This window comes from Desmodus rotundus, chromosome 5 (genome assembly GCF_022682495.2).
Source record: "Desmodus rotundus isolate HL8 chromosome 5, HLdesRot8A.1, whole genome shotgun sequence".
Taxonomy (NCBI): Eukaryota; Metazoa; Chordata; class Mammalia; order Chiroptera; family Phyllostomidae; genus Desmodus; species Desmodus rotundus.
In genome coordinates, this window is record NC_071391.1 from 64,885,616 (window position 1) to 64,899,075 (window position 13,460).

Here is a 13,460-nt window from a genome sequence, read left to right on the forward strand (position 1 = left end):
ATCTATGAATCACTTACGATGCATAATGCAAGGGCAATATATCTACTATTCTACTTTGTGCAAGGTCCATCAGTAGGAGAAGGAATGGAGGAAAAACAGAAGTATTTTCAAAACTGAAGTGACACAAAGTTGGAAGGTACTTTTAAGGTCCAAGCCTGGACTGCTGAACATTTACATCGGCAAGTCACACACCGCCTCCATTTTCCAGCCAGATGCACAACTTAGATCTTAGGGTGAGTGTTATCTCCCCCCTGGGAACTGTGTCCCTCCACCAATTCCAGTTCACTCTGAGGTCACACAGAACAAGTTTAAGAACCCTGCAGGTATTCCAATGGAGCTATTATGTGCCTTCACCTGAAACTTCTCCTTTTAAATAAGTTTGCATTCCTATTAATGTGGTTTGAGCACCTCCTACCTCTTAATTCCTCTCTGTAGAGGTTCTAGTTATTACCATTTTAAAATATGAAGTCTAAAACTGGTCACAGTGGTTCAGGTGTGTTCTGATCAGTGCTGAGATCGATGATTCATCTGGACCAACACTCCAGCTCCTATAGGATAGTTGTCCAATCCAAGAACACGGGGAAGGCAGGAGTTTCTTGTTGCATAAAAATGGCCAGTCTAACTCTAGAGAGTGCTTGTTTGGAAGGAAGTTATCAATCACAGAAACCAGAGAACTCCTGCGCTTCAGTGTGCCTCACCCAAGAGCTTCCTGCGGCCCTCCATCCCATTGGATAGGATTAAATCTTGTATAATTTTAATTGCAAATATGATGGGAGCCTCAGGGCATTCTATCTCATTTGTTCGTTTTACCTTATTTATATTTTCTAAATTCTTCTAATTTTTTCCCTCATCAGTTCCAGACACCAGAATCTCCCTAGTGGATTATTGCTCCATCCAGCTACTGGAGTTCCAATGCCTCCAGTTTTTCACCCGAAGTAAGAAGCCATAGTAAGCCCTCTAAAATACAATTGATAATGTTATTCCTTTTCTTAAGACCTTTGAGTGGTTCTCCACCATTCTTAATCTTCTTAACATGACTTACAAGGCCCAACATGACAAAAGCCCATACCCTGCTTCATCTTCATCTTCTACCCACCCAGCCTTGTGTCTAACACTTAAGACGTGCTGAACTTTCACAAGTTTGCCCAAACATGGCCATGTTCTCTTTTAGCTTTGGGCCTTTGCTGTTCTATTTTCCTGGAACTCTCTCCACCTGCCATCCTGTCCTCTTCAACTGTGTTTCTCCTTCTCAGGCTTTAGGACACGAGAGAGTTCCCCTCCTCTGGGAAGCCTTCCTGACTCCCCACATCTAAAGGTTCCCTTCCCATGCTGCTCTCTCAGCAAACTGCATGGTACGCCTATCATCATATTTATCAAAAGTCTTTCTCCAGACAACAGGCCAGGAAGTCCATGACCAAATGAATACACTATTTTAGCCCTTAGAATCCTTGGGCTTTGAAGAGCAGAGAAAAAGGAACAGCCCTACTCTATAAGGCTGAGAATAAAATGAGTATGGTGGAAAACCTAGAAATCTGATGGAAAACAGATGAAGATTAAAATAACAATGACAAAACATAGTTTGCATTGAAAATGGTGGTGGTATTCGGCAAATCCCAGGAACTGACTCACCAACTTTCACCCACCCATGAATGCTGCCCTCTGGAGCGGTCTGGCCTTTTTTAGCACCCCGTAATTAGTTCTGAGCCTAAACCTACATGATGGGTGTTGACCTGAGCAGAGAGGATCCAAAAGAGAGGAAACAAGGTTATAGTATATGTTTGAAGAGGAAGCAGCAGTATGGTGAAAGAATAAAGGAATGGAGTCATTTATGCAGAAGAAGAATACACAAGATGAAGAATAATCTCAGTCACTGAAATCCCTAGTAGGGAAAGCACTGTTTTTGTCCTGAAACAAGTGTCTTATGAGCCACCACCGATGAAAGGCGAGAATCCTGTAGGCACATGCTCAAGGAAGAAGAATTGATCGCTAAGCTGTTCTGTGTAGAGGTGAAGTGGTGAATTTAAAGTTCTATGTGAAAAAAGAAAAAGAGATCAGAGACAGAAAACTCCTGGATGTGGCAAGAAAAGAGACAAATAAAACATTATTTATTCAAAAAAATGTTTGGGCCTCTATGTGTCCTTTTCTGGATATTTTAAAACTATAGGTAAGCAAATGTTTGCAGAAGTTTAAACTCATGTCTCCTTAGAGACAGAGACTTAAAGACCTTTTGAGACCATCTCAGTCCTGTGATTCTATGACATTTCATGGAATCAAGAGCATGATTAAACCTGAAGAACTATAATAAAAACAAACTTTAGGTGTAATTATAATACCCGAAAGTACCTGCTTCGTCTCTTTTGTTGCTGCTTCTTGTGTTTTTCCCCTAAACAGCTTCAAACTGCAAATTAGCACTTTAAAAAAGATCCTGAGTTCTCAAAGGAAAAGGAAAAAGTAAATACTTCTGAATTTAAAACATGACTCTGGTTCCATGTCAACATTTCTGCTGCTGCTATAATTTATTCGATACAACGGATGTTTGCTAAACTGCTTTTGGCAGTTTGTGTTAGATGGCATGGGGACGCCCTCAAAGAGGAGTGGAATATGATCTCTGCTTTAAGGAACTCACAATCTAGAGTGAGGGACAGCTTAATAACAGCTTATTTGTGTTATTTAAATAACACAAATAAAAGGAGATAAGTACAAAAGAGAGTTATATGAATACACTGTCTAATAAGACATTATTATTTAAGACATGGAAAAATGCATCCCCTGCAAATCTTAAGCCTTGTCCTTTATGATACTATTATATCCTGTTATCCTTCTTATTAAAACATGTCAACTGTATCAACTTAGCCTTGTGGAGCAAACAACAAAACTGTAACAATGCCAAATGAGAGAAGGAATAAGGTACCGAACCAGAAGTTGAAGAAGAACTCCATCCTGGTGGTCAGAGTAATCTGCCATAAGCCAAAGTGTGACTTCACCTTTCAAGTGGTCAAATACAGTTAGAAGAGACAAAATTGCCCAGAATGAGTCAACCTGAGGAGACATATAGCTCACTGCAACTATTTCATTCGGATGAACATCAGGGAGAGGAGAAGAGACCATGAAAAGGCAATTTGCCTCTTTCCCAGGCTGGTGTGGGGGAGCATAGAATAACTCTGGTGTGACGATGGTCTTGGAGAGCAGCAAATGCTATTACTTCACATCGTTTTAGCCCTGCCAGCTAAGTCATGGTGTCATGCCCAGCACTGTCAGCTTCACGGTCAGCTGTACCTCGGGCTATCTCAGAGGCAGCAAGGACCTGGGGTGTCTTGGAACATCCCAGGTAGCTGATTCTAATTGAAAAACCAGACTCACTTGAACCTTCCACCCAGCTTGCATTGTTTGTAGCAGAACCTGTGTCACCCCTTTATTTTTAGCCTTCCCTTGGGTCTTGAGTATCCCAGAACTTTACTGTGCACATTGGATTTTGTTGGGAACCGCCCTGCCTGGTTTCAGAGGCTGTAACCCCCCATGATTAAGGCTGAGTCAGAGTTGGGACCATAAGCCACTAAGGAGACAAAGCTTGTCTCCCTGGCAGAAGTGCCACCTCTGCCCACTTCACCCTGCTTGGCCCTGAGCTTGGCCAGTTAGCCAATGACGGGTAAGAATCCTCAAGGGAGGATCAACCTAAGACAGGCTCTGGTCACGGAAGAGGCCCGCAGGGAAGGACTCGGGGGGCTGTGGAAAAAGGGGGTGATGGACCCTCGCCCCTTGGCTTTGAAATAGCCTGAGTCCTCATTCTGTCTGCAAAAAGTCTCCTAATCTCTTGGCTGCCTTACTTCCCTTGCCTGACTTAAGCCTGAAGCAATAACAGAGGGCAGTGCAGTCCTGTGCTGGGAGGGGTGGATTCCCTGGGGAATCAGGCCTAACAAAAATACATACATTCCTGTGAAAACTACTTAATTTGTACCCTCAGTTTAAAAGATAAGGGTCCAGACCTGAGATGAGTCTGGCGCCTAAAGTTTTATGGCCCTCTAGCTGATTGGCTGTAACTCAGAATAAGCCCTCAAAGTTCTCTGTAAATCATGTATTGTTTAACCCTTACTGGCTGACAATGATTGATGAGCTTTATCCATATTCCTATGCGAATGAGCCTAATAAAAGCCCCTGGAGAGAGAGGCTCTGGGCCCTTCCCCTTTGAGAGAAGCGGCCACCTCTCCTCCCCAAGCAGATCATGTCTTGGTAGTCTTTTTCTTCATCCATGGCGGACGCGGGGGGCTGCGTTAAAGCCCCCCAACAGGATTTACCACTGTGGCTGTGGAAAAGCAGCAAGATGCTGCGGCACATTGACTATAGCATGAGGTGTATCCTGCAAGACAGTCAGAACTTCATTGATGCCTTAAGGCTTTTTGACAAATATATGAACTTGATCCTTTCTGACTGTGATGAGTTCAGGAAGATCAAGCCAAAGAATGAGAAGCAGCCAGACCATGAAGAAAAGCAGATTTGGGGGCTGGCGTTGCTGCATGCAGGGAGAACTGGTGTCCATGACTGTGCAGGGATCTCCCCCACAAAGATACTGGCCTTGCTTGTGTACCACTTCTGGGAGCTGCAGGAGACACTGGGGTTGGGAGGGCCACTGGCAGATGAGTACCAGCTAGTGCTCCAATTCTCCAGGCTCCTGCTGCTAGTGCTGTCTGAGAGGTTGGGGGACCATCCCAGCAGGTAATGACTCCAAGGAAAAGAGGCACTGAAGCAGCTGCTGCAGTTGTGGCCACTGCCAGCATTACTGGAGCCCCAACTCAGTACCCACCAGGTTGGGGGACTCCTCCCATACTTGTGGGCTGAGCAATCCCACCACCAGGCATTAGGGCTCCTCCACCTGGTATGAGACTATTCGTGGGACCACCAACTGGGTTTCCCCTGTTCCAGAGGCACCAGAAGGCATACCCCCTCCAGGAATGAGACTCCCTCCATCATGAGTTAGAGGTCCACCTCCCCAGGAATGTGTCCACCAAGACTCTAGCATACTATTGATCCTTAGTCACTTTTTTCCTGCAGTGCATCCTGTGAAACTATATAGAGTATTTGTGAGCTTTTGTTCCCATTTTGCTGCATTAATAGTCAGTACTAAATGCATAGAGCAATTAAACTGTAAAAAAAAAAAGAATCTACATCCCTTCACTCAAAATTAATCATTAATCATATCTGAGGGACTTTCTGAAAGAAAAAATAATAATCATCTGAAAAGAGAGCTGAGTTTGCTTTCCTAATTAAAACTGTGCATTATAATTAGTGTGTGACAACACTACCCAGAAATCGCTCCTGGAGCCCTTTCTTTCTCATTTCATTTTCTACTTACTCCTCTTTACTGAAAACTAGGGGTGGGGGAGGGAGGACTCTGAATTTTAAATGACACATGCTAGACACTTAAAAAATGTATTGCTCCAAAGAATCAGGAACACCTATTTTAAGAAATAAAAGAATCAAAACTATGAAAGAAGAAATGACAAAGGCTGTAACATAGAAATATACGACAAAAGAACAACCAGTTTTGAGGGACACAAAGCCAACAGCCATGACGACATGAAAACTAAAAGTATTAACTAAAATTTCTCTTGAATTCAACCTCCAAAAAGAAAGAAAGGGAGAATTAATTGAATAAGTGTGTATAACTTCCACTAAAACCCAAGTAGTCATTGTTTCTGAAGTGACTGTTGAAGAGAAGACCTATCTTACAATAAGTACATTTGTCTTTGGGTGATTGCTTTTCTCATTATTATAGTACTGGAGTAATCATACTGAAGGTCAGAAATTTTTTTAAAAAACAGCAATAAGGGAAATGAGACCTGAGAGTAAACTCTAGAAACTTCTTACTTGATGAGAGCAAAAATAAGGTAACAAGTGGTTTTTCAAAAAGTAAAGAAAGGCCCCAATGACCCAAAAGAAACCAGCAGCTGCCTGGGAGAAGCCAGCAGTGCCCTGTAAACTCAGAGCTGGAGGCAGAAGGTGATGCAAACATGCCCACAGCTTCTCGTGGCTCCTGTGGGCTCCAGTTTCTCGGGAATTCACACTTTTTATCAGAGCCAAGATTCTATTCTTGATACTACTGTCAATAGAAGAAGGTAAATGTAAAAAGGGAAAGTTAAAGTTGAAAGTGCTGACAGGGTCAAAACCCTTCAGTGTTCATCCCTCGATCCCACAAGATAAAGCCCAGGCACTTCATGGGATGCAGAAGACTCACCTGCCTTCTTCTGCCTCACGTCTTGCCACTCTGCTTGCCATTCAGGCTTTAGGAACACTGGGTTGTCATGTTCTTGCACAAACCAGGCCATCCCCAATGTATTGTCCCACTTCCTAAAGCACTACTGTTCTTTCTTGGCCCACTTCACCACTGCCTATCCCATCAGGCTCAGGAAGCCATCCCTGACCCCTTCAATAACCCCGTAACAATGACATGCTATACCTGCCCTTGACCCCTGTTTATAATTGTTGTTTTGTATGATCATCCTACAGGACAGAGCTGAGTCATGTTTACTACGATATCACTGGTGCCAGGCACGTGGCCATTTGTTAAGTGAATGAGTAACTGGGACATTTGTAAACTTTAATCAACTATTCTTTCAACTTTTACTGGAAAAACTTCCTAAGCAATGTTTAGAGACTGTGGGCTTAACCAGGGGGAGAAAAAAACGGAAATCCACAGTGAGCCTTATGTTCTCAAAGAGAATGCATTTTAATTGTGGAGTGGTTGTGTGGGGGTAGGGGAGATAAATTTAGGATATGTTTAAAAAATTGAGATGGAGAAAAGTATGAAAGAAGAAAAACAGAGTACTCTTATAACCACTCATTAAGCTGTACACATTTACTTAGTAGTTCTAAGCACGTTTGAAGGCATTCAAGTCAAAAGGGGGTGATGTTGAGAGGCTTTGCAGATAAATTGTAGCTTATGATTATAAAATTACTATGTATGACATTAAATTATAGGTCCATGTTATATGCATGTACATAATATATAATACTATGTAATAAATATAATATATAATTCTATATGATAATAATAAACATTATCTAGCAATATCTCCCTTCCAGGAAGATGGGCCTTGAAGAAGTTTCTTTCAAAGTACACATTTGGAAGGATGTCTTCCCAGGGGACCAGTATGGCTGTTCTCAGTGCACAGTTCAGTAGATGCCCACTACATAGGGCCTATGGGGACAGAGTCAAGTAGAGATTCCAGGAGACCATTGGATATATCTTAAAAGAAAAACCTTGCTTAAAAATAAAAATTTAGGTTTCATCAGCATATATGGGGATCTTGAACAACAGTAATTGATGATGTTACCCAAAGAGAATACATAGAAGATGAGAATACGTAGAGGAGAACACTCAAATAAGATGATTAAAGATGGACCCTGAAGAGAATCAACATTTAAAGGACTGGATAAGGCAACAGAAGAAGGAGACTAAGGAACTCAGGGACATGGGTAGTGTAGTGTAAGATGGCTAACATGTTGGGGTGAGGCTGCATTAACCGATCATGATAATGGCATATCTCTATATAAAATGTTGTCATAATTTTCTTGTTTTTATTATCTAACTTAGTAAAATTTCTGAGATACTTGTAACCTCAGAGAACAAATAAATTCATTTTTTAAATTTGCCAACTTGAGAAGACTTATGTGGTCAAGATGGTGGCAAAGGCAGACATGGCTTGCCTCTTCAGAGGCCATTGTCCTTATTCTGAACCCTCTCCCCACAAAGCCACAAAGCCAGCAAGCTGGTGCCATATCTGAGACTCCATCTCCTGGCTAGCACTGTTTTGCCCTGCCTTGGAGATCCACAGAGACTCTGCCCGACCCAAGCTGGTTTTCCACAAGGATGGCTGGTCTTGGCTCATGCTTCACAACTTCCTAAATCCTATCAAATAAGCAGCAGCTGACATCAGTGAGCCCCAGGTCCAGCACTAGCAGCAGCCAGCTTAGATTCACATTTTGGCTATGCCCAGGAATCTCCAAGCCCAGCATAAGTAGCGGCCATCTCAGATTGCTTTATACTTAAGGCAGAGCACCCCGGGCAAAACACAGGTGGGGGCTGACCTTGCTCTGCACCACCAGGGAAACCCCAGAGCCTGTGCACCCAGTGGACAGCTACCACCCTGCCTCTGCACTGCTGATCCTCCACAGAGGTCAGAGGTTGGTGTTCAGTAGTCACAGCCAATCCTTGCAGCTGAATGGCCTGGGTAATACTCCCATTGACCTGCCAACAGCATCAAAGGCTCAACTACAAAACGAGGATTCACTCAGCTCACACAAAGGGTGCATCTCAGGTACCCAGCTTGGGTGATAGGGGAAGCTGTGCCACTGGACCCTACAGGACACCTGCTACATTAGGCCACACTACCAAGACACAGGGTCGAAGAAGCTCTACAAAATTCATAGAAACAAACACAGGGAGGCTGCCAAAACAAGGAGACAAAGAAACATGGCCCAAATGAAAGAATAGATCAAAATTCCAGAAAAAGCGCTAAACAAAATGAAGATGAGCAATCTAACAGATGCAGAGTTCAAAACATTGGTTATAAATAAGCATGCTCAAGGAACTTAGTGAGGACCTCAACGGCATAAAAAAACCCAGTCAGAAACGAAGGATACACTAATTGAAATAAAAAACAGTTTACAGGGAAACAATAGTAGAGTGAATGAAGCCAAGAATCAAATCAATGTTTTGGAACATAAGCAAAAAACATCCAAACAAGAAAAAAGAATTTTAAAGAATGAAGATAGTACAAGCAACCTCTGGTACAACTTCAAGCATTCCAACATTCGCATCATAGGGGTGCCAGAAGGAGAAGAGAAAGAGCAATAAATTGGAAATCTATTTGAAAAAAATAATGAAAGAAAATTTCCTTAATTTGGTGAAGGAAATAGACATACAAGTCCAGCAAGAACAGAGAATCCCAAACAAGATGCAGCAAAGAGACCCACTCTAGGACACATCATAATTAAAATACAAAGGGTTAAAATAAAGAGAGAATTTTAAAAGCAGCAAGAGAAAATCAGTTAGTTACCTACAGGGGAGGTTCCATAAGACTGTCAGCTGATTTCTCAAAGGAAATTTTGCGGGCTAAAAAGTATTGGCTAGAAATACAGGGTCCAGCAGAAGTAATGCCTGCTTGAGTGTGGTTTGTAGGGTAATAATATGGGTATAATAATTTATAGTTTTAATTTGTACATTTCCCCTAAAATGTCATATGGTGTGCTTGAGTATGATATTGTTATATTACAGAATTACATGCTTATGATTTTGTAATAAAAGATTTGTAATAAAAAACTGGCGTTATTTGTGCTGGACTCAGTATTCAAAGTCATGAAACACAGGGACCTACAGCCAAGATTGCTCTACTCAGCAAAGCTGTCATTTAGAATCAAAGGGCAGATAAAGAGCTTCTCAGACAAGAGAAAAGTAAAGGAGTTCATCATCACCTAACCATTATATTATGAAAGTTTAAAGGTACCTATTTAATAAAAAGAAGATGGTCAAAACTATGAACAATAAAATGGCAATAAATACATATCTATCAACAGCTGAATCTAAAAAATAAACTAAGCAAACAAGAAGAACAGAGACAGAATCATGGATATGGAGAACATTTTGATGGTTGCCAGATAGGAGATGGGTGTGGGGGAAATGGGTGAAGAAGTGAGAGCATTAAGAAGTATAAATAGATATTTACAGAATATAAAGTACAGCATAGAAAATGAAGTAGCCAAAGAACCTATACATATGACCCATGGACATGAACAATGGTGGGGGGGATTGCCAGAGTGAGTGGAGGGTGCTGGGTAGAGGGGGGCAAAGGGGAAAAAACCAGGGCATCCATAATAGCATAATCAATAAAAGGTAATTTTTTAAAAATGCCAATTTGAAATTACTTCTTCCAGGTTCATTTAAAATTAGATCACAGTTCTGGCCATTGTCATTTTTACTGGGAATTTTAGAGGTTATACATATAACTCTCCTTTCCCGATCTGAGCTAGACTAAGGATAAACCAACATTTAGCCTGAAAATCTGGCACCCTTTCAAATCTATAATCTTTGAATAGACCTTCAATACTTATTTAAAGGAGATCTGAAAAAACATGTTTTCTGTGAATAAAGATTGTATCTTTCATGTGTAAAAGATTCATCATAGCACTTAATGAATCACAAAATTTTAACTTATTTGGACTCATCTTTTATTTCAGTTTTTCCCCTACATAATGAAGCAAAGCTCGAGTTAATTTGCATGGATGTGGTTTTATAGATTGTTTATAATATTTTTAATTCTTTTTCTGGCTTGAGTGTTGTCAAAATAGTTCCTATTTTTCTACAGTGTTTATTCTTCTCCTTAGTTGGTACAACACTTTAAGTTACAACTAACTTTCATGTTCTTTCACTAGCTCCTCAGAGCAACACTGGGAAGGAGGTCCTATTGTGTGAGTCTGAGTCCTATTTTCCAGCATAGTAAGGGGATCCTGAATTATTTAGATGATCATTTTTAAATGCTTCTTTTTTATATATTGAATTTTGAAGCAGTTTTAAACCTACAGAGAAGTTGTAAGAATACTAAAAAGAACTCTCACCCAAAGACTTCATTAGGTTTTGCCAATTGTGCCAGTAATGTCCTTCAAAGACCCCGTGTGGCACCTGCTTGTCACGTCCCCCTAGTTTCCTTCAACCTGGAACAGCTCGTCAGTCTTTGCTTTGCTTTCACGACCTTAACGTTTTTAAAAATTATAGGTGGTTATTTTATAGAATGTCCTCCAATTTGGGTTTCTGTGATGCAGTCTCATAAATAGGCTCAGGTTATGAATTTTGGGGTGAGAATATTACAGAAGCTTTGTTCTTTTCTTTGCATCCTATTTGGGTGGCACATGATGCTTATTTATTCCATTGTATGTGGTGGTAACATTTTCCCTTGGTAATAATTCATATTTGGTGGGATAATACTTTGTCACCATGTAAAAGTCCCTTTCTTCACCCCACTTCCAACCAGCAGATTTAGCACCCGTTGTTGTTTCTTACCTGGATCAATTACCACAAAAATTGTCCCCAAATGGTTAGTTTCCAAAGCCATCGTTCTTTTTGCACTTACTTATTAGCCGGCTTTCTACTAGAAGCAAGAGCTTTCTCTTCTCTCTATTGTTCGTTCGTTTGTTTGTTTATATCAGTATAGACTCGTGGGTTCCCATTTTATCCAGTGCACTACAACCCAATACTATCATGATGTATTTTGAAGCTCAGTGTCCCAGATTAAACCTGAGGAGGCTCCAACAGTTGGCCTGTGTCCTTTTGACGCGCCTCCATCATTATTTGAGCAATTCCGTACTGCCTGGCACCACAAGGTATTCCAGGTATATCTTTTAATTTCAACTCCCCCAGCTCTACAAACTGCCATTTCCAAGGAGCTGGGTTCCTTTTAGTCGTGGTAGCTGGAAACCAAAATCGGGTGCAAGGCGTGCATACTGGGTCCCTGTGGCCAGGCCCTTCCCCCATTTCGGTGGACACTGGTAGGAAATATATATATATGCAAATACACACTCATGCACATTTGGCTCCATATTTATAATATTTCTGTGTGTATGGCTGTACACCAATATCCTCGTTCCCATTCTCTCGAGCTTCATTGTAGCTTTGGTCCTGTCCAAATCGGGACCCCTCTTTTCCGATGGTGAGAAACCTGGCTCCTATGAACTTCATCCTCCCTGTGGAGCCAGTCTCTTGATCCTGCCACGCTGCTGCCTCTCCCTGCCCCTCATGCCTGTGAGCTGACCCCTGCTAGGGGCTGCCCACCCCCAGTTATCATCCTCATTTGACCTTTCTTAGTGCCTTTTTGAGAAGGAAGAAAGGAGGGGAGGGAGAAAGAGAGAGGAGGGAGGAAAGAAAAAACTCTAGAGGAGAAAATGGAGATTCAAAAGACACTTCTGGGCAAACTATCAACTTCCCGAAATTGCTGATTCATACACTGAAATAAGTCTGTAATTTAGTGAATTGACTCACTAAACCAATTAGGCAAGTGGAATGTGATCTAATGAGACTTTTGACATCCCGCCCTTACACAGGCAGTTGTAAACACATTTACTGTCCAACCTCAAAAGCTCACATTGGTGATCATTGCATTATAGGCCTGAGATTTTACAAGAATAAACAAAATGCTAACTATATTGGCACTGTGCTTGTCTTTCACAGTTCGTCATCTAAGATAAACATAGCTGTTAGCCCTCTGGCCCGCAACCTCCTACACCCCACCCCTCGGTGACCCCCTGGCCTCCATCCTCACTCTCCTCCAGTCTATACAGCACACCCCTTTCAGGCAGTCTTTTCATAAATGCAAACCCAATCATGTCGTTCCTGGGAAGAAACCCTGCAGTGGTTTCCCATCTCAAACCGTTAATGTCTAGATGCCTTAGCCTGGCACACAAGGCTCCCATGACGTTGCCTAGTCCACTCCTCTCTGGGCCCTTTAAATAAACTCAGCAAGCCCTCAATAGCCCTTCCTGCATCTGTGGCTGCTCCAGACTTGTCCTGTGCTATTCTGCTCACCTTCTGCCTTCTTTGTTTTTCCAACTGTATTCCAGCTCTGTGCCCCAGAACCTCATTTCAGTCCTGCCCCTTGGATCTGCAACTTGGGATAGAACTTTCTTGTCTCCTGGCTTTCACCATTAGCCATGGCTCACCCAGAGATGACTCCTGGCCTCTACGTTTCCATTCCAGTCGTCAGAACTGTGGGTGAGTGGTGCCCTCCCACAGACAGGTCTATGCCCACCTTTTCTGTCCCATCTCCTAGAGCTGCCCCCAAGTCGCCTTGTGCCTAAAAATACTTTCAATTTCTTAATAATAGATTCTCTTTGACATTTTCCCACTCCATAGTCTGCTCTGCTTGGAATTCCTCCCTCCTAATTTCCCTTCACCATGCCCCCTTCTCGCCTCCCCCATCTTGGTGAACTGGAAGAACTCTCCTTTAGCAATCAACACTCTGCTAAAGCCCCACCCTCTGGAAAGCCCACCCTTCTTCTCACTGTCATTCTCAGCAGCCCAGGCAGAAATAGGCTCTCCCTCTTCTGCCCTCACTTGGGCCTTTAAATACCTTTATTATCCACTAATTACATTGTAAGATATTTTTAGTTAACATTCAAGTGTCTCCCTGGACACTCTAAGACCGTAGGAGGCAGAAACAGGTTTTTATTTACCTTTTGTACCTAGAACATTAAGCCTAGTACCAGCACATGGAATAAATGTAAACGATTTAGACTGAGTAAACAGATGAAACATGGGCCAAGAAATGAATTAGTAACATAGGCCACGAGTCCATCATGCAAATCTTCTGTTTTCTCAAATACAAACTAAACCAAAAGGATACATTGATACAGTCTTTCAAAATTTCACTTACTGTTGTTAAACGTATGTTAGCATCAAAGGAAAATTTACAAGTTTT

The 13,460-nt window shown here is 41.9% G+C and overlaps 1 pseudogene; it reads left to right on the forward strand.

Moving 5' to 3' along the window:
• Positions 1 to 4,300: 4,300 nt before the first annotated feature.
• Positions 4,301 to 11,797, forward strand: LOC112317528 (small nuclear ribonucleoprotein-associated protein N pseudogene; annotated as a pseudogene).
• The last annotated feature ends 1,663 nt before the right edge of the window (positions 11,798 to 13,460 follow it).